We start from the raw sequence: 19,970 nt of genomic DNA, 5'->3' as shown, positions 1-19,970 counted from the left end.
ATATAGTTTACCTAACTTAAGTTACTTTGAAAAAGTAGTTGACTACATCCAAACCTCTTTGTGAAAAGTTATCATATGTAAATAAATGTCAGACTACAAATTGCAAGGAAATAACACTTTGGTGATGTTAACAGAATGTGTAATTTTGCCTATTAATAAAAATATGTAGCCTCAGAAACAAGGTTCATGAAATCGATAGCTTGCTAGTATCAGATAACATTCATATACTGACTCTCTGAAATTCACTTAGATTATACAGTGGTAGCACGACATGGTTTCAACATCTTCAGAAAAGACAGGAATGTCAATGGTGGAGGTGTTGCCATTTATGTTCAGATTCCTATTCCTGTAAAGCTTAGAGATGATCGCCAGCTATTGTCTCTGATTGCATGGGGAGAGAGAAACAGGCAATGTTTTTGATGTAAATTCTCTTCTCTCATTTCATTCTAGGCTAGAGACTTTTCTACCAGCCCAGCAGGACCCACCTGTGGTATCAGGGGGAGGCTAGCATCGATTCCAGGCTTCCTCCTGCTTCATTAGCAGCTGAACAATTTGTTTGTTTGTTAAACTTTGTCTGTAAACACGCTGGATGATTCAGAATCCATTGAAGAGCTTGAACGATTCATTGACGAGAGATACTTACGAACTCTTAGAAACATGTCGCTAGCTTCGGAGGACTCAAGCATTGTTAAGGACAACCAACCCAATCAACAAAACAAACCAAAATCAGGTTGGACAATTGGTATCAACGATGGAACCAAACCATCCCCTAGTAAGAGGGCGCGTGTGGCGAGTGGGGAGAGGTTTACAGATATGGATGTTGACTTGTTGAAATCCATCAATGAAAGGCTTGCCAAACTTGATATCTTGGATATATTACGAGAGGACATCAATGCATTATGTGCTAGTCTAGAATTCAGCCAACGTCAGATTGATGATCTAAGGAAAGAGAACACGGAGCTGAAAGGTACTGTAGACTCTATTCATAGCAAGGTGGAGGTGGTACAAAGGGATGAAAGGTACTGTAGACTCTATTCATAGCAAGGTGGAGGTGGTACAAAGGGATGAAAGGTACTGTAGACTCTATTCATAGCAAGGTGGAGGTGGTACAAAGGGAGAACAAACAACTTAAAGAAACCTTGCTTGATGTACAGTGTCGATCAATGCGGCACAATCTCATATTTTCAGGGATACCGGAGAATGACAACAGCAGAGGCTGTGAGGACACAGTCCGAGATTTTATGTCAACTCAATTAAAATTGCCCACTGATGTTGTGCGTGATGTAACTTTCTCCAGAGTCCATAGAATAGGTAAGACCTCTGGAAATAGGCCACGGGCTATTATTGCATGTTTTGACAAAATTAAGCAAAAGGAAATGATGAAGAACATGGGCAGAGAACTCAGAAACACTGATTTTGGAATGAATAATCACTTCCCCACCGAGATCAATGAAAGGAGAAAAAAACTATATCCCATCATGAAGGAAAAACGTTGCCTGAATCAACGAGTCTCCATGGTGATGGATAAACTTTATATCAACGGGCAATTGTATCGGGACTCTAGAGTAACTCCCTGGCTATTTTAATTTAATGTTCAAATTTGAGTTTGTATGTTGTAGTGTATCATGACAACTTCAACTATAACGAATACATTCTCTATTGATCTTCACTTGACAAGGAAAGGGTTGCATATAGCTCAGGTTAATGTATGTAGCCTTCCTAACAAAATACATGAGGTTTTTAACTTGGTCAAGATAAATAATATTCATATTTTGGCCTTGACCGAAACGCATTTAGATGCATCTGTAAATGATGGGCAAATTAACATTCATGGATATAGTCTACTTAGAAGGGACAGGAATAGGAATGGTGGGGGTGTAGCACTGTATATTCAGAATCAGATACCTTTTAAGAGGAGGGATGACCTTAATGTATGTCAAGTAGAGGCACTATGGGCTCAAGTACATCTGCCTCACCAGGCAGCCATATTGGTGGGATGTGTGTACAGACCTCCTAGCTCTAAGGTGTCCTATTTGGATGACTTATGCACTGGGTTTGACAAGGCCACAGATAGCAACAGAGATGTATTTATCTTGGGTGATTTTAATATAAATTGGAAGGATCACAATAATTTGAATAGAACAAAATTGATGAGATATGCTATGAACTGTGGTTTGAAACAAATGGTTAATGATACTACTAGATCATCAATTAAGTTGGGTCATCGTTCAGACACATGCATTGATCTGATTTTCTGTAATATACCATCGCAATGCTTAAAAGCCAGATCAATGCCAATGGGCTGGACAGACCATAATATTGTGACCGTAACCATGAACACCAAGGTTCCAAAGAAACCCCCAAGGATTGTGGTCAAGAGAAATTTTAAAACATTTAATTATGAGCTATTTCTAAATGATTTGGCTGCTGTACCCTGGGAGCTGATTTATCTAGAGGATGATTTAAATCACGCTACAGAATGTTTTATTGATTTGCTCACTGAGGTTATGGACCATCATGCCCCTATAAGAAAGAGTACAGTTGGTGCACGTCCATCTCCATGGATTGATGATGAACTGGGTGAGGCTTTTTCTCAAAGAAATATGTTAAAAGTCTTAGCAGCCAAGTCAAAACTAGAAATTGATGAACAGAATTATAGAACATTTCGTAATTATGTAGTTAAATTGAATCGAAGGAAAAAAAAGTTATTTTTCAACAATGCTTTTATTGATTGTAAAAATGATTCTAAAAAGGTATGGAATACAGTTAAGGGTTTACTTGGTACATCTATCTCATCATGCCCATCTAGTGTGGAGGTTGACGGGAGAATAATAACAAAACCAGTTGATATTGCCAATCATTTTGCAGATTTTTTCACAAAGAAAATTAATTTACTGAGCAACAATGTAAACATACATTCTTCCAAACAAGCTATTGTCCAATGGATTGATGATCATATTATGAGCAACAAGATCTGCTCTTTTAGTCTGCAAACGGTGTCAGTGGAGGAGGTGTTAAACCTTTTGAAGTCATTACCTGATGGGAAATCTACAGGTTATGATCTTATGGACAATTTTTTGCTTCGCTGTGCTGCTCCCCAGATTGCATTTCCACTGAGATACATATTTAATTGGTCACTGGAAAAGGGGATGTTTGCAAATGTATGGAAGCATGCTAAACTTTGTCCTATTCCAAAAGACTGCAAAGAACCCGCTACTCCTGCCAATAGTCGACCAATTAGTCTACTCCCTACACTCAGTAAGATATTGGAGGGTATTGTGAGTAGACAAATATGGGAGTACATGGAAAATAATGATCTGATTACAGCCAATCAGCATGCTTATCGCAAAAATCATTCCACTACCACTGCATGACTGACCAGTGGCTCAATGCTATGGATAATGGCAAGTTTGTGGGGGTACTATTTTTAGATTTCAGTGCAGCATTTGATTTAGTGGATCATGAGATAATTTTGACAAAATTAATGCATTATGGTTTTAAGGAGGTAGCATTGAATTGGGTACAGTCATATCTAACTGACAGGAAACAGTCCACCTATATCAATGGTTCATTTTCTTCCCCTCATGCTTTAAACTGTGGAATACCGCAGGGCAGCTGCCTTGGGCCACTTCTTTATTTAATATATACCAACGACCTTTCCTATGCCCTAGCTGAAACTCAAGCTACTGTATTTGCAGATGATACTACAATTTTGCAGCAGGACAATCGGTTCAACAGGTACAGCAAGCTTTACAAGGAGATTTGGAGAATATTAGGGAGTGGGTTTGCCAGAATAAACTTGTTTTAAACACCAAGAAAACCAAAGTTATGTTGGTCTGTTCCACTAGGAAAAGGCCAAAACAGCATGGGATACAATTAAGTATGGGAGGAGTACAAATTGAAGAAGTGGCAGAAACCAAACTATTAGGAGTGCAGCTAGACAACTGCTTATCATGGTCATCTCAAATAACTAATCTATGTAAAAAAAATATTAAAACAGCATGCATAATCAGAAGGATAGCTAAATATTTACCAGGAAAAATTCTTAAGCAAATAACACAAGCTTTAATTGAGAGTCAAGTGAACTACTGTTCTGTGGTCTGGGGAAATGCATCATCAAGTGAAGTTAGGAGGCTGCAGATTGCACAGAACAAAGCAGCAAGGATTGTTTTACGGTGGAGATATGGTTTTTCTGTTGCAGTCATACGCAATGTTCTTGGTTGGTCATCAATCGACAAGATAATTGAAAAAAACATGCTTATTTTATTTCATAATATACATCATTTAAAACGGCCAAGTACAATTCACAACGGCAATCAGTTGGTAAGAGACAGACATTCCGTAAATACTAGGAATAGATTGTCCACCATCTATGCGTTATCCAGACAGAAAAGAGAAATAGGCAAAAGAACATTTCGATTTAGAGCAATAAAGAAATGGAATAAAATTAACTGAGCAAACCAGAAACCTTTCAATATATACATTTAAACATTATTTTAAAACAATTTAAATATAATACACAGAAATGTTGTGGGATTACAGTAGATGAAGAATTCATATTTTTTAGATTGATTATTTATTTTTATTACGTTAGTATATTATGTATGTTTGTAATAGTGTGTTATATGTGAAAATGTGTTCGTATATAAATTGTATTTTAATATTTAAGGACTCTTGGAAGATTAGTCCAAATGGGGACTAAAAGAGATCCAAATAAAATAAAATCAAAATCTCATGTCAAATGTGTGATGTGGTAAGATTGGACCCAGGTGCAGAGAAGAGACCAGATGAGGAATCAGTGATTAAGGATAAACATAATACTTTACTGAGAAACAGTAGCCGCAGGATCACAGTACACATGGAAAAAACAACCAACACTGTCTCGACACCTCACTTAGGACACGACCACACACAGTAAACAATTCAAGCTTCTGCAAAGGACAACAGAAGACACACCTCTTTTAACAGGGAAATCATAATAAGTAAATTGGACACACCTGAGTGTCGTTAATGTCTCTAAGACAGTCTTTGCTGCCCTGTGGTTACAGGTGGAACCATGACAAAATGCTGTTGAAGTAAATTGGCTACAGGTTCACCTGCCTCACCTAAAGCCGATTCTTGTGGGAAGCTGCTCTAGACCATCAAGTGCTAACAGTCAGCATCTGGATAATATGTGTGAAATGCTTGCTAATGTATGAGATATCAACAGAGAGGTATATTTTCTGGGAGACCTAAATATTGACTGGCTTTCATCAAGCTGTCCACTCAAGAAAAAGCTTCAAACTGTAACTAGTACCTGCAACCTGGTTCAGGTTATCAGTCAACCTACCAGGTTATTTACAAACAGCACAGGAATGAAATCATCCACTTCAATTCATCAAAGCTTTACTAATGCTGCATAAATCTGCTCTAAAATTGTATTTATTTTTTAATTCAAACTTTATTTAACTAGGCAAGTCAGTTAAGAACTAATTCTTATTTTACAATGACGGCTTACTAAAGCAGTATCCAAATCCATGAGTTGTAGTTATCATAATATAGAAGCCACATCTACGAAAACCAAAGTTCCATAGCCTGGGCCTAATATAGTGTACTAATAAGCATGCAACCTTTAAGAAAACGACTGTAAAAACTGTTAAATCCCCAAGGATTTATGAAGAATAGAAACATTTTATGGTGAGAAGGACAATGCCAAAGGAATGGCTAATACGCCTGGCTGCACAGCCGATTGGCAAACATACTGTAAATTGAGAAATCATGTGACTAAACTAACCCTAACCATAAACTGAATAAAAAGGAGAAGAAACTGTGCTCTGAAACAAAAAGCTTTGATGCACCTTAAATTAAATGTTTGGCAAAAAGGCAAACTCGGCTCCATCAATCAGATAGCTCATTCATCACAAAAGTCACTGATATTGCTTACTACTTTAATGATTTTTTCATTGCAAGATGAGCAAGCTTAGGCATGACAAGCCAACAACAAATTCTGAACCTACACATCTATGCATAACTGACCAAATTCTAAAAGATAAGTATTGTAATTTTTGAATTCCGTAAAGTGAGTGTGGAAAAGGTGAAAACAATATTGTTATCTATCAACAATGACAAGCCACCTGGGTCTGACAACTTGGATGGAAAATTACAGAGGATTATAGCAGACGATATTGCCACTCCTATTTGTAATCTCTTCAATCTAAGCCTACAGGAAACTGTATGCCCTCAGGCCTGGAGGGTAACAAAAGTCATTCCGCTACCCAAGAATAGCAAGCGACCAATCAGCCTGTTACCAACCCATATAAAAATAGAAATTAACGATAAATGATGTCTTGTGTAATTTTGGAGTCACTTTTATTGTAAATAAGAATAGAAAATGTTTCAAAACACTTCTACATTAATGTGGATGCTAGCATGATTACAGATAATACTGAATGAATCGTTAATAATGATTAGAAAGTTATAGAGGCATAAATGTCATACCCCCAAAAATGCTAACCTCTCTTGTTATTGTAATGGTGAGAGGTTAACATATCTTGGGGGTATGATATTTGTGAATCTGTAACTCTCACTCATCGTTATTCACGATTCATTCAGGATGATCCGTAATCATGGTAGCATCCATATTAATGTAGAAGTGTGTTGTGACTCTACTTTAATTAATCGGATGACGGTTATTTATCTAATCAACTAATTATGTTTAATTGTTACCCGGTTAAATTAATCATGTAACAACTAACTCATTAGGATTTGGGGCACCACGAGAGCAGTTATTTAACTTCTTGGGGCTATGTGGGACGTTAGCGTGCCACCCGTGGCGCACCATATCAACAGCAGGTGCATTTCAAGAGCGGCAAATTTGAAACCAAATAAATGTCAAAATTCAAATTTCTCAAACATACAACTAACTTACAGCCTTTGAAAGATCAACATCTTCTTAATCTAACCACGTTTACCGATTTCAAAAAAGGTTTTACGGGGAAAGCATAAAGTTAGGTTATGTTAGGAGAGTACATTGACAATAGCTGTGTGTAGTGTATTGTCGATTCAAAGACAGGCGTCACCAAAACCATAAAATCAGCTAAAATTATGCACTAACCTTTTACAATCTCCATCAGATGACACTCCTAGGACATTATGTTAGACAATGCATGCATTTTTAGTTCTATCAAGTTCATATTTATATCTAAAAACAGCGTTTTACTATGGCGTTGATGTTCAGGAAATCGTTTCCCTCCAATACCGGCAGTCAAGTCATGACAACAAAATAATTAATCAATATTAGAAAACATTGGTAAAATATTATATTGTCATTCAAAGAATTATAGATTTACATCTCTTGAACGCAATGGACTTGCCAGATTTAAAATTAACCTTACTGGGAAATCACACTTTGCAATAATCTGAGCACTGCGCCAGAAAAATACGCATTGCGATACAGACTAACCGCCATGTTGGAGAGATCTAAAATCGAAAATACTATGTAAATAATCCATTACCTTTGATTCTCTTCATCAGATGTCACTTCCAAAGAATCCCAGGTCCATAACGAATGTAGTTTTGTTCAAAAAAGGTCATCATTTATGTCCAAAAACCTCCGTGTTGTAGCACATGATCTAAGCCAGCCGGACTTCACTTCACTTCAAGAACGGAAAAAATATATTTTCGTTCGTTCAAACATGTCAAACGTTGTATCGCATAAATCATTAGGGCCTTTTTTAACCAGAACATGAATAAAATTCAAGGCGGACCATTGGGTTCTCTTTTAAAACGTTTCGGAATGAGAGTACCCACCATCAAATCGCACGCCAGGTGTCTAATTGGCCATCACCGTTCCAACGCTCTTCTTCAGTCAGATCTCACTGTAGAAGACTCAAAACACTTTGTAAAGGCTGGGGACATCTTGTGGAAGCAATAGGAAGTGCCAAAATATTCCTCCTTCCCTTTGTTTTTCAATGGTATAGGCTTAAAGTCAATTCAACACATCAGGTATCCACTACCTGTCAGAATCTGTCTCAGGGTTTTGCCTGCCAAATGAGTTCTGTTATACTCACAGACACCATTCAAACAGTTTTTGAAACTTTAGGGTGTTTTCTATCCAAACCTGAACAATAATATGCATATTCTAGCTTCTGAGTTGGTGTAATAGGCAGTTAACCTCTCTGGCGCATGTGGGACGAACTCGTCCCACCTACGTAACAGCCACTGAAATCCAGTGGCGCGATTTTTGAATCGTTAGAAATACTATTACTTCAATTTCTCAAACATATGACTATTTTACAGCTATTTAAAGACAAGAATCTCGTTAATCTAACCCCACTGTCCGATTTCAAAAAGGCTTTACAACGAAAGCAAAACATTAGATTATGTCAGCAGAGTGCCCAGCCAGAAATAATCAGACACCCATTTTTCAAGCTAGCATATCATGTCACATAAACCCAAACCACAGCTAAATGCAGCACTAACCTTTTATGATCTTCATCAGATGACACACCTAGGACATTGTGTTATACAATACATGCATGTCTGTTCAATCAAGTTCATATTTATATAAAAAAACAGCTTTTTACATTAGCATGTGACGTTCAGAAAAAGCATAACCCCCGCAAACTTCCGGGGAATTTACTAACAGTTTGCTAAATTACTCACGATAAACGTTCACAAAAAGCATAACAATTATTTTAAGAATTATACATACATTACTCCTCTATGCACTCGATATGTCCGATTTTAAAATAGCTTTTCGGATGAAGCACATTTTGCAATAATCTAAGTACATAGCCCGGCATCACAGGGCTAGCTATTTAGATACCCACCCAGGTCAGCCTCCACTAAAATCACATTTCCTATAAGAAAAATGTTCTTACCTTGCTTGTTCTTCGTCAGAATACACTGCCAGGACTTCTACTTCAATAACAAATGTTGGTTTGGTCCCAAATAATCCATCGTTATATCCAAACAGCGACGTTTTGTTCGTGAGTTCTAGACACTATCAGAATGCTTCATCACGGTGTCGCGCATGGCGCATTGGCGTGACAAAAATGTCTAAATATTCCATTACCGTACTTCGAAGCATGTCAACCGCTGTTTAAAACCAATTTTTATGCCATTTATCTCGTAGATAAGTGATAATATTCCGACCGGGAATATGCATTGAGCCTAAACAGCCGAATTAAATTTCTCCTCAGGAGCGAATCGTGCATGCGCCTCATTCAAAGGTCCTCTGAGCCGCCACTTACCAAAGCCGATAATGTGTTTCAGCCTGAGGCTCCCTCGTCAACCTTCAGTTATTTCCCGGGTTCTGAGAGCCTATCGGAGTCCTGGGAATTGTCACATTACAGCTAAGATCCTTACTTTTCAATAAACAGATGCAAGACGCACGACTCCTTGTCAGACAGGGTACTTCCTGCTTGAAACCTTGTCAGGTTTTTGCCTGCCATAGGAGTTCTGTTATACTCACAGACACCATTCAAACAGTTTTAGAAAATTCAGAGTGTTTTCTATCCAAACCTGAACAATAATATGCATATTCTAGCTTCTGAGTTGGTGTAGGAGGTAGTTAAAAATGGGCACATATTTTTTCCAAAATTCTCAATACTGCCCCCTATCCCAAACAGGTTAAAAATGGGCACATATTTTTTCAAAAATTCTCAATACTGCCCCCTATACCCTAACAGGTTAAAGAGTTACCATCTCCTGAATTAAACTCTAAAGGCCTTTACCCATCACATCCATAAACAGTCAACTTATTAATCATAACCTCATATCATCATTCTGAACAGTCGTAACCTTGCATCTGCAAAAACCTGAGCCTTACTTAAGATTCAGTACTACACAAATTGGTTTCATTGTTGATTTACTAGCTAAATAAATGGTAACACAGGATAAACATACACACTTAATACAGAAACAGCGGACTGACAACAATATGGCTGCTTGTTACAAAAGACATGGGGAGGGCGAGAGAGAGATGGACAGAGACACTTAACATTGGTACATTTAGAAACTACTCTCACTTATACTTTGTACACAAACCGCCGCCCGCTTGGAGTAAGCAATTATGAATGTATTTACGTGAATATCCTTGGTTTCTCTCGGTGGACAAGGCCTTCTTGGAAAGGGGTTTGGGCCTGTTCACTGCACACTTGCAAGGCATTGACTGTCAAAAAGGGGTTCCAACCCGTCTTCTACTGTTGTTCTCCTCTGCTGTTGTCCGGTATCTGGTGATTTGTTGTGTAGTCCTGAACGGAACTACAAGTTTTTTCTCCTTCCATTCGCTCCAGAAGATGCTTCTTTGAAGAAAGCCTAGCCAGCCGTGTTGATAGTTCCCAGTGGGGTGATGAGAGTAGCGTACTACGATGGTTTGAAAAGAGTAGTAGAATGGTTCCACTTCAATTCGCTTTTCTAGATACTTTACTTAGGACAGCTAATCAGCCCTACCAGTGATTTTCCGGGAGGTGACTTTATCATCTCTACCTCATGTTGAGATTCAGAGTTCAAACCACTTCAAATGTGAGCTGCAGCTCTATGTCTCTCTGGTCTAATAAGTGAATTCTTAAACCATAATTTTATACAGTTTATTCAAAAGGGCAGTTCCGTCAGGCTGACACGCTCTCTGACCTCACTCAAGGGGGTGGTGGCTACTTACTGTCCACAGTTATAGAAACAATTTCCTCTTATAGTTTCTAAAATCACATCCCTTTCTTAACAAAAACACTTTCAGCTTCTTTCATGTAGCATGCACAACGTAGAGGATGGAAACATCATGTATGTAGTGTGTATACTTTTCAAGAGTACAGTATGTCCTTTATAACATTTTTAATGACATCACAAAATAACAACCAAACTGACATCAGTGTTATTTTAGGTCGCCTGTGACCATTCTCCACGTTCTTTGTTAGAAATATTGTTCCAGTATTCGCTTTATAACGTGTTAGAGTTTCTGCAGGAAAATCTGTGAAACAAAGCCACATTCCTCTGGTGAATTTGGAGAAGGAGATCGCTGAGTGTTCTCTCATGATTTACAACAGGGCGTGAGCTGTCAACCCCCACCAGATCCCCCCCCCCTCTGTGGGTGAGAGGGGATCTGGTTGGAGTTATTTATTGCAAAGCTGATCTGACCTACTTGGATCCTCACAAGACAGTCGTGACAAGTGTTTAGAAACATTCTATTCTTATTTAAAATAAAATTGACTCCAAAATGACACAATAGATTATTTACTGTTCATTTCTATTTGGGACAAAATAATCTGAAACACAACCATCAAAACTCAGAAGGATGTACAGGATCTCCTCTGTCTCGCCCTCGCCACTGGGTCTAAATCACACCAAATGATGTTCATCACAGACTCCGGAGATCCCCAACTTCTCTCGGTCCACCTTAATAATGTACCCCACCCCAGTTATCACTACATTCAGCAACGCTCTGCTCCGGAGAGCAAAGCAGGACACCGCTTTCATCCCGAGTCTCGAATTATGCAGCACCTTCTCCTTCTGAGCAGCAGACACACAAAAAATCAATCTCTGGAAACTTTGACTGAATTGACAGAACTCAGCTCCCTCTTCATCCAGCCTGATACCACAAAAGGATCGGCCAAAAGACATAGATCCACTTTCTCCATGAATCTTACTCACACTGGGCCAGAGTCATATATGGCATTTTCCTGATCATTGGGGTGAAGCTCGGAAGCATTCGCCTCACCTGACGATGCAGGTCTTTCCTTCTCACTTTTGTCTACATTCATTTCAAGTTCACTATTCGTCAACTGCTCAGGGTTTTCAGGCACGAAACATGCATTTCTCTCCTGCACTTGACTTAAAGGATAAACTACTCAACTTGTATTTCGCAGTCGGTTTGGGTTTACAACTCATGCCCTTCTTTCTGCCTCACTTCTATTCTGGAAAATTTCATCCAGCTGAAATCGGAAGTTTACGTACACTTAGGTTGGAGTCATTAAAATTTGTTTTTCAACCACTCCAAAAATGTCTTGTTACGAAACAATAGTTTTGGCAAGTCGATTAGGACATCTACTATGTGCATGAAACAAATAATTTTTCCAACAATTGTTTACAGAGATTATTTCACTTATAATTCACTGTATCACAATTCCAGTAGGTCAGAAGTTTACATACATTAAGTTGACTGTGCCTTTAAACAGCTTTGAAATTTCCAGAAAATTATGTCACGGCTTTAGAAGCTTCTGATAGGCTAATTGGCATCATTTGAGTCAATTGGTGGTGTACCTGTGGATGTATTTCAAGGCCTACCTTCAAACTCAGTGCCTCTTTGCTTGACATCATGGGAAAATCAAAATAAATCAGTCAGGAACTCAGAAAAAAATTGTAGACCTCCACAAGTCTGGTTCATCTTTGGGAACAATTTCCAAACACCTGAAGGTACCATGTTCATCTGTACAAACAATAATACGCAAGTATAAACACCATGGGACCACGCAGATGTCATACCGCTCAGGAAGGAGACACGTTCGCTCTCCTAGAGATGAACGTACTTTGGTGTGAAAAGTGCAAATCAATCCCAGAACAACAGCAAAGGACCTTGTGAAGATGCTAGAGGAAAAAGGTACAAATGTATCTATATCCACAGTAAAATGAGCCCTATATCAACATAACCTGAAAGGCCACTCAGCAAGGAAGAAGCCACTGCTCCAAAACTGCCATAAAAAAATGTGCTACTGCACATGGGGCACAGATCGTACTTTTTGTAGAAATGTCCTCTGGTCTGATGAAACAAAAATAGAACTGTTTGGCCATAATGGCCATCGTTATGTTTGGAGGAAAAAGGGGGAGGCTTGCAAGCCGAAGAACACCATCCCAACCATGAAGCACGGGGGTGGCAGCATCATGTTGTGGGGGTGCTTTGCTGCAGGAGGGACTGGTGCACTTCACAAAATAGATGGCATCATGGAGAAGGACAATTATGTGGATATATTGAAGCAACATCTCAAGACATCAGTCAGGAAGTTAAATCCTGGTCGCAAATTGTTCTTCCAAATGGACAATGACCCAAGCATACTTCCAAAGTTGTGGCAAAATGGCTTAAGGACAACAAAATCAAGGCATTGGAGTGGCCATCACATAGCCCTGACCTCAATCCCATAGAAAATGTGTGGGAAGAATTGAAAAGCGTGTGTGAGCAAGGCCTAGAAACCTGACTCAGTTACACCAGCTCTGTCAGGAGGAATGGGCCAAAATTCACCCAACTTATTGTGGGAAGCTTGCAAAAGGCTACCTGAAATGTTTGACCCAAGTTAGACAATTTAACAGATCTACTCATTCCATACTCCAACCTTACCTTCCTATTGATGACGCAATCTTGTAGGAGTTTTGGGTCTTTACTGGAGTGGTTGGTCTGTTGGAGCAGTTTATGGTATGTCTGTGTCCTTGTGTTGGGGGAGGGGAAGGAGTAGGGTCTGGGCTGGCAGCAGCTGGATGGAGATGACAGTTGTGGTGGCCGCTGCTGTGCTCGTGGCTGGCGAAGGGGTTGGTACTGGAGATGAAAACTGGGAACCATGCTGGGGTGGACTGAAAACCAGGGATTGGTTCTGGGTCTGGAACAGGAAACTGGGATCTGGCTCTATAGAGGGGCAGAAGGACAACCTGAGGAGCAAGCAGACACATAAGGACGCCCTAGATCTGGAGGTCAGTGGTGGATCTCCCCTGTAGCCTGCTCACTCCGGGTAAAGATATGAAGTTTGGTCCCTCCTCTGCGCCTCGTCTCGTGGTCTGGTGCTGGAAACTGGGAACTTGGTTGGTTCTGGGACAGGTGTTGGATCAGCAAAAAGGAGGAAGGACTACCTGAGGAGCGGGCAAACACACAGCGAAGACCCGTAGGTCAATGGTGGAACTCCCCTGTGGTCTACTCGCTCTGGGTGAAGGTTTGATTTTTGGTCCCTCCTCCACACCTCTTCCGGTGTTCTGGTGTTGGCACTGGTGCTAGTGCTGGGACTGGGTCTGGTGCTGTAACTTGTGTTGGATCTGCAGAGGGGAGAATGTGAAGAGCAGGTGAACACAGTTGGAAGACCAAGACCTGGAGGTCAGTGATGGTACTCCCCTCTGGCCTGCTCGCTCCGGCATAGATTTAGATCTTTCTTCCTTCCTCCGTGCCTCTTCTGGTGTGGTAATGAATGGTTCCTGTTTCTGGTCTGGTTTTGGTTCTGTGAGAGGGATAGGTGTAAAAGGAGGAAGGGTGAGAGATATGGATATGGAGAAGGAGAAGGGGGACGGAGGTGGTGGAGGGTATGTCCATCAGCCTGGGCTGGTGCTGGAGGAGGAGCGATGCACCGGCAAGGCTGGATGCTGGAGACTGAGAAATTAGTGTATTGTCAGGGTCATGATGATTATTGGGGGGGATCCGGGGTTGGTCATTCTGTTGCAGAGGTGGATGAGGGCCTTTAGCTGGTCGTTGGTGTTTCTTGGCTGTTCATGGGTCTTGGCCTGCCTCCGCACTGACTGACTGGTGGCCCCCTGTACTGATGGTGATTCTGGAAGGGGTGAAGGTGGATCTGAGGGTTCGGGGGGTCTGGATTGAGTATGGCTGGTTTGCTGCTGTGCGCAATCAGTGGCCGTGGGGGTCAGGGTGTATCAAAGGCAGCAGGGAGGAGGGAGGAGGGATCTGGGCCTGTACAGTCTAGGGTGGAGGGATCAGGGGTGGTGAAAGGAGGGGAAAGAGTGGGTAGGGAATAGATTGGGGAAAGGTTTTGGAGAGGGAGACTCTGATTTAGTAGGGGGCCTGCATGCTGGCTTTGGGGTTTTGTTTCTGGGGTTGTTTTTACTGGTCTCTTGCTGGTGTGTTGTTTTGTCTTCCTTTTCCATTTTTAGTTTGTCATTCCTCCATAGGGAAAAATGGTTCTCATCTTTTAAGAATCTTTAACAGACCCACAGATCCAGTGGCATAGCAGGACATTCAGGTGGCTGGCAAATGAGAGGTTGTGAGTCTGTGCAGGACTTATTTATTCATCCCATTTCCGCCTGCTCCTGCAGCTTTTCTTACTGTACCCCTGCACCCTTTGTCTTTGTGTCGGACTCCCACGCTCTACCACAATAACTTGTCCCGAACAAACCGCAGTCTTCAAATGTTGTTTTAGGCTTATGTGACGCAGCTCACTTGCCAGCCATGGTCCCAGTAATTTTGCACCCTATAGGCAACATCAAAATGTGCAAAAATAACCTAAGAAATAGGTTAAATGACCATAGATTCTCACGTGGACCATTATATTAGGCCATTGGTATTACTAGACTTAGTTTGAAGAGAGCAGAGTTGGAGAGACTTTCAGACAGACAAATATGGAGGATCTATATTTATTTCTAGGAAATGTAGTAAACTGTAGTAAAATTAATCATATTTAGGAAGTACAACATTTGGAAAGTAAACTGCCACATGCTTCTCCGCCCATGCATAGGCTACAGCCTAGGCTACTCTATTTAATTGAGTCCACATGCACACCTGATCTTGCAGGTATGGTTACTGATCTTGAAGCAGCAAGAATGATGACAGCACACACTTTCTCTTGAGCTACTGTTGCGTATAGGATGTACCCTATGTTTTAGCGCAACGATTTGCAAGGCAGAGACAAATAAATGGGTAATCAATATTTGTTGAAAATGGAAGGTGTAATGCTTGCTCACCATGGTAGCCTGTGCCGCATTTTCCTTTTCTATGATGATCAAATTTTGGGATTGCACCTCAACTCACGTTGGTTGAGCACCCTCCACTTCTTTCCATTATCAAAATGTATGTACAGACATTGTCCTAAACTATAGTCTAATCATATGTAAGGGCTAGGGGGCAGTATTTTCACGGCCGGATGAAAAACGTACCCAATTTAAACAGGTTTCTACTCTGGCTCAGAAACTAGAATATGCATTTGGATAGAAAACACTATAACAGAACTCATATGGCAGGCAAAAACCTGAGAAAAAATCCAACCAGAAAGTGGATTGTAGTTTTTCAAGACTGTGCCTATTCAGTATACAGTGACTTAGGGTTCAATTTGCACTTCCTAAGGCTTCCACTAGATGTCAACAGTCTTTAGAATGTGTTTCAGGCTTTTACAGTCAACAGAGAGCGAACAAGACCTCCTGGAGTCTGATGACCGAGAGAATGACAGGCCACAATTACGCACGTTCACATGAGGAGGTATCTGTGTTCCATAACGTTTTTCAAGACATTGGAATCGTCCGGTTGGAATATTACTGAAGTTTTACGTTACAAAGGCCCTAAAGATTGATGTTTTACAACGTTTGACATGTTTCAACGAACGTAAATATAACTTTTTGTCGTGACATTTCCGGCGTGCTTCCTACATTTGGAGTAGCTTAAGGAACGCGCAAACAACAAGGAGTTATTTGGACATAAATTATGGACTTTATCGAACAAAACAACATTTATTGTGGACCTGGGATTCCTGGAAGTGCCTTCTGATGAAGATCCTCAAAGGTAAGTGAATATTTCTAATGCAATTTATGATTTTAGATGACTCCAAATTGGCGGGTATCTGTTTTGCCTGCTGTTGTTTTCTGAGCGCAGTACTCAGATTATTGCAAAGTGTGCTATCCCCGTGAAGCTTTTTTGAAATCTGTCACAGCAGTTGCATAAAGGAGATGTTCATCTATAATTCTTTGAATAACAGTTTAATATTTTATCAACGTTTATGATGAGTATTTTTGTAAATTGTTGTGCTGATTCACCGGCAGTATTGGAGGCAAAATATTTTCTGAAAGTCACGCGCCAATGTAAAATGTGGTGAGTAAAATATATATATTTTACCTTTATTTAACTAGGCAAGTCAGTTAAGAACAATTTCTTATTTACAATGACGGTCTACCGGGGAAGAGAGGGTTAGCTGCCTTGTTCAGGGGCAGAACGACTGATTTTTACCTTGTCAGCTCGGGGATTTGACCTTTCAGTCCTTTCAGTTCAATCAAGCAACCTTTCGGTTACTGGCCCAACGCTCTTACCACTAAGCTACCTGCCGCCCCCCCAAGTGAGGTTGACTCCCAAGTAATCAGAGTATATGAGTGGAGTTGAGCGGTCAGAAATCCCGCTCATCGCTTACAGTGGTGCTGCACATCCTTTCCAACCGCTCCACTAAAAACCATTCCTTGCTCACAGGAAAAAAACTGATGCACTAAATTCACTCCATTCTTTACGATCACCATTTAACCAACACCCATCTATTTTGGTGACTATCTGGACGTACCATTTGGTTTTCAAGTATTGAAACCAAACCCTAGGATTTGAATGAAAAATATTTCAAAAAACAACAATGAAAGGTGACTGTAAGAAGCGCTCATCATTTCAAATAGGCTACATGTGTCACGTCTTGACCTTAGAAAGCTGTTATTTTCTATGGTAGAGTAGGTCAGGGCGTGACAGGGGGTTTTCTATGTTTTTTATTTCTATGTTCAGGTTCTAGTTTTGTATTTCTATGTTGGAGTTTTGTTTGGGATGATCTCCAATTAGAGGCAGCTGGACCTCATTGTCTGTAATTGGAGATCATACTTAAGTAGGGTTTTTTTTCCACCTGGGTTTGTGGGAGATTATCTTTGAGTCAGTGTATGTTTCACCGCTGTGTCACGGTTTGTTGTTTTGTATTTCACGGCATGGAGCCAGCAGCGACGGCCCGCAGTCCGGGAACCTCCTGAGACGGCCCGCAGTCCGGGAACCTCCTGAGACGGCCCGCAGCCCGAAACCTCCAGCGGCGGTCCGCAGTACAGAGCCTCCGGCGACAATCTACGGTCCGGTTCCTCCTCCGACGATCCACGGTCCGGTGGCATAAAAGCAGAGGGATCAGCGGGCGGAGTGGGGGTTACGACCCGAACCGGAGCCGCCTCCTCTGTTGGAGGATCCGCAGGATGAGAAGGTTCTGCTTACTACACCAGAGCCGCCATAGACATTTGTTACCCTCCCTAACCCTCCCTTTTTTGGGGTTCTTTTGTTGTTTTGGTGCGGTCGGAGTCCACACCTTTAGGGGGGTACTCTCACGTCCTGACCTTAGAAAGCTGTTATTTTCTATGGTAGAGTAGGTCAGGGCGTGACAGGTTTTTTTTCTATGTTTTCTATTTCTATGTTCAGGTTCTAGTTTTGTATTTCTATGTTGGGGTTTTGTTTGGGATGATCTCCAATTAGAGGCAGCTGGTCCTCGTTGTCTCTAATTGGAGATCATACTTAAATAGGTTTTTTTTCCGCCTGGGTTTGTGGGAGATTATCTTTGAGTCAGTGTATGTTTCACCTCTACGTCACGGTTTGTTGTTTTTGTCATTCAGTTTATTTATATGTATTGCATAGTTTCACAGTGTAAATAAAATGTGGAACGACACACACACTGCACTTTGGTCCGCTTCTCCTTTCAACAACCGTGACAACATGTCTTATTAAACAGCATATAAACACTAAATAGGCCTTTGTATCTGCTGTTTTTTTGGTTTCTCCGTTCAATTAAGTTGAATGGAGTAAGTTCCTTACTAATCAGAGACCTTAGTTCCTCAATCAAGTGCAAGGGAGGAGCAAAAACCTGCAGATGTGCGGTGGCCCACCATGGAATGAGTTTGACACGTGGTTTAGGTAATCACATTTTTTTATCTTTTGACCCGTGGCAGTCATTTTGAATGCAGATTGTGGGAATCTACTCTGGCTTGATTCCAATAGGAGTTAAACATCACTTTGCAAGCCAGCATACTGTGACAACACCCCAACAGGGCGTAGCGAGTAGTGACTCCCTCCGAAGCTCCCTCCACCACCGCACCCTGTCCCCCCCTCCAAAATACACACACACTGCCCCCTGCCCAAAAACGCTCACACATCCTGACCACCCATAGCACACAACAGAATTCCCCATCCTTCCCTCCTCTCCTCCCTGCTTTTCCTGTTTTCCAGCCTCACTCCTCCTGGAAATGTATTTTGGTCGTCTGCTGGGTCATTCCATGAAAAAGGTACCTTTTGGGCATTCAAACTTTTAAGAACATTAAAATCTTGCATGGAGGATATGTTTAGCCTACAGAAAATACCTTTTCCCATCTAAGGCATTAAAATCCTATGAACTACGAGCATTTTATCTACACTTGTACCACACTGTCTGTCAACCCTGTTACGGACACATATGTAAGGCCTAACTATTATTTGAAAGCATGCTTAGTTAAAATCCAACATTGTCTCATTGATCAAGTTTCCATTGTACAAACAAACTCTATAATATGAAACTGATAAAGTTACTATTGGGCCTCTAACAGCGTTGACGATTAGAGGATTGAGGGTTTAGGTGAAGATCGGCCATTACTCCTCATGTGGTGAAGAGCATGGGACAACATGGTGTTCATGAAATTAGAAACTATACATATGTTCCAATCATAATGAAAGTTAAATCAAATTCAAGTTTTCCTAACGTTAATTGAGTAAACAGGGTTGATGTGCTGAGCTCAACCACCTCATTCAAAGATGATAAAGCAATTATAAATAGACATAAGACTTACTTCCTTTTCCACCATGCTGATTAGAGGGAAGGGAAAACCTAGTCAGTTGCACAACTGAATGCAGTTCACCTCAGAGAGGTGCAGGGGGCTGCCTTGATCAATGTCATCGGGGGAGCAGTTGTTGTTGTGGGTTAACTGCCTTGCTCAAGGACAGAATGGCAGATTTTTCCACATTGGGGATTCTAACTATCAACCTTTCAGTTACTGGTCCAATGCTCTTAACCGCTAGGCTACCTGCCACCCCCCATGAAACCAAACGATGTCACCTGCTGTGAATCATTTAACTTGGTGGAATGGTCCATTACTTTGGTCCATTACGGAGCCAATGTATTTTTTTACATTTATTTAAATAGGCAAGTCAGTTAAGGACGCATTCTTATTTACCATGACGGCCTACCCCAAACCTTATTTGAGCTGTTCTTGCCGTAATATGGACTTGGTATTTTACCAAATAGGGCTATCTTCTGTATACCACCCCTACTTTGTCA

General features: G+C 40.8%; 1 long non-coding RNA gene across 1 annotated transcript; it reads left to right on the top strand.

The window, feature by feature from the left end:
• The first annotated feature begins 531 nt into the window (after positions 1 to 531).
• On the top strand, positions 532 to 1,362 carry LOC115180372 (uncharacterized). The gene is made up of 2 exons (XR_003873066.1): positions 532 to 999; positions 1,104 to 1,362. It is a non-coding gene; the product is annotated as an uncharacterized LOC115180372 (long non-coding RNA).
• Positions 1,363 to 19,970: the final 18,608 nt, after the last annotated feature.

The sequence above is a fragment of the Salmo trutta genome, chromosome 40, assembly GCF_901001165.1.
Source record: "Salmo trutta chromosome 40, fSalTru1.1, whole genome shotgun sequence".
In the NCBI taxonomy this organism is placed as follows: domain Eukaryota; kingdom Metazoa; phylum Chordata; class Actinopteri; order Salmoniformes; family Salmonidae; genus Salmo; species Salmo trutta.
The sequence above is the reverse complement of the archived record's forward strand: the minus strand, read 5'-3'. Positions and strand labels throughout refer to the sequence as shown.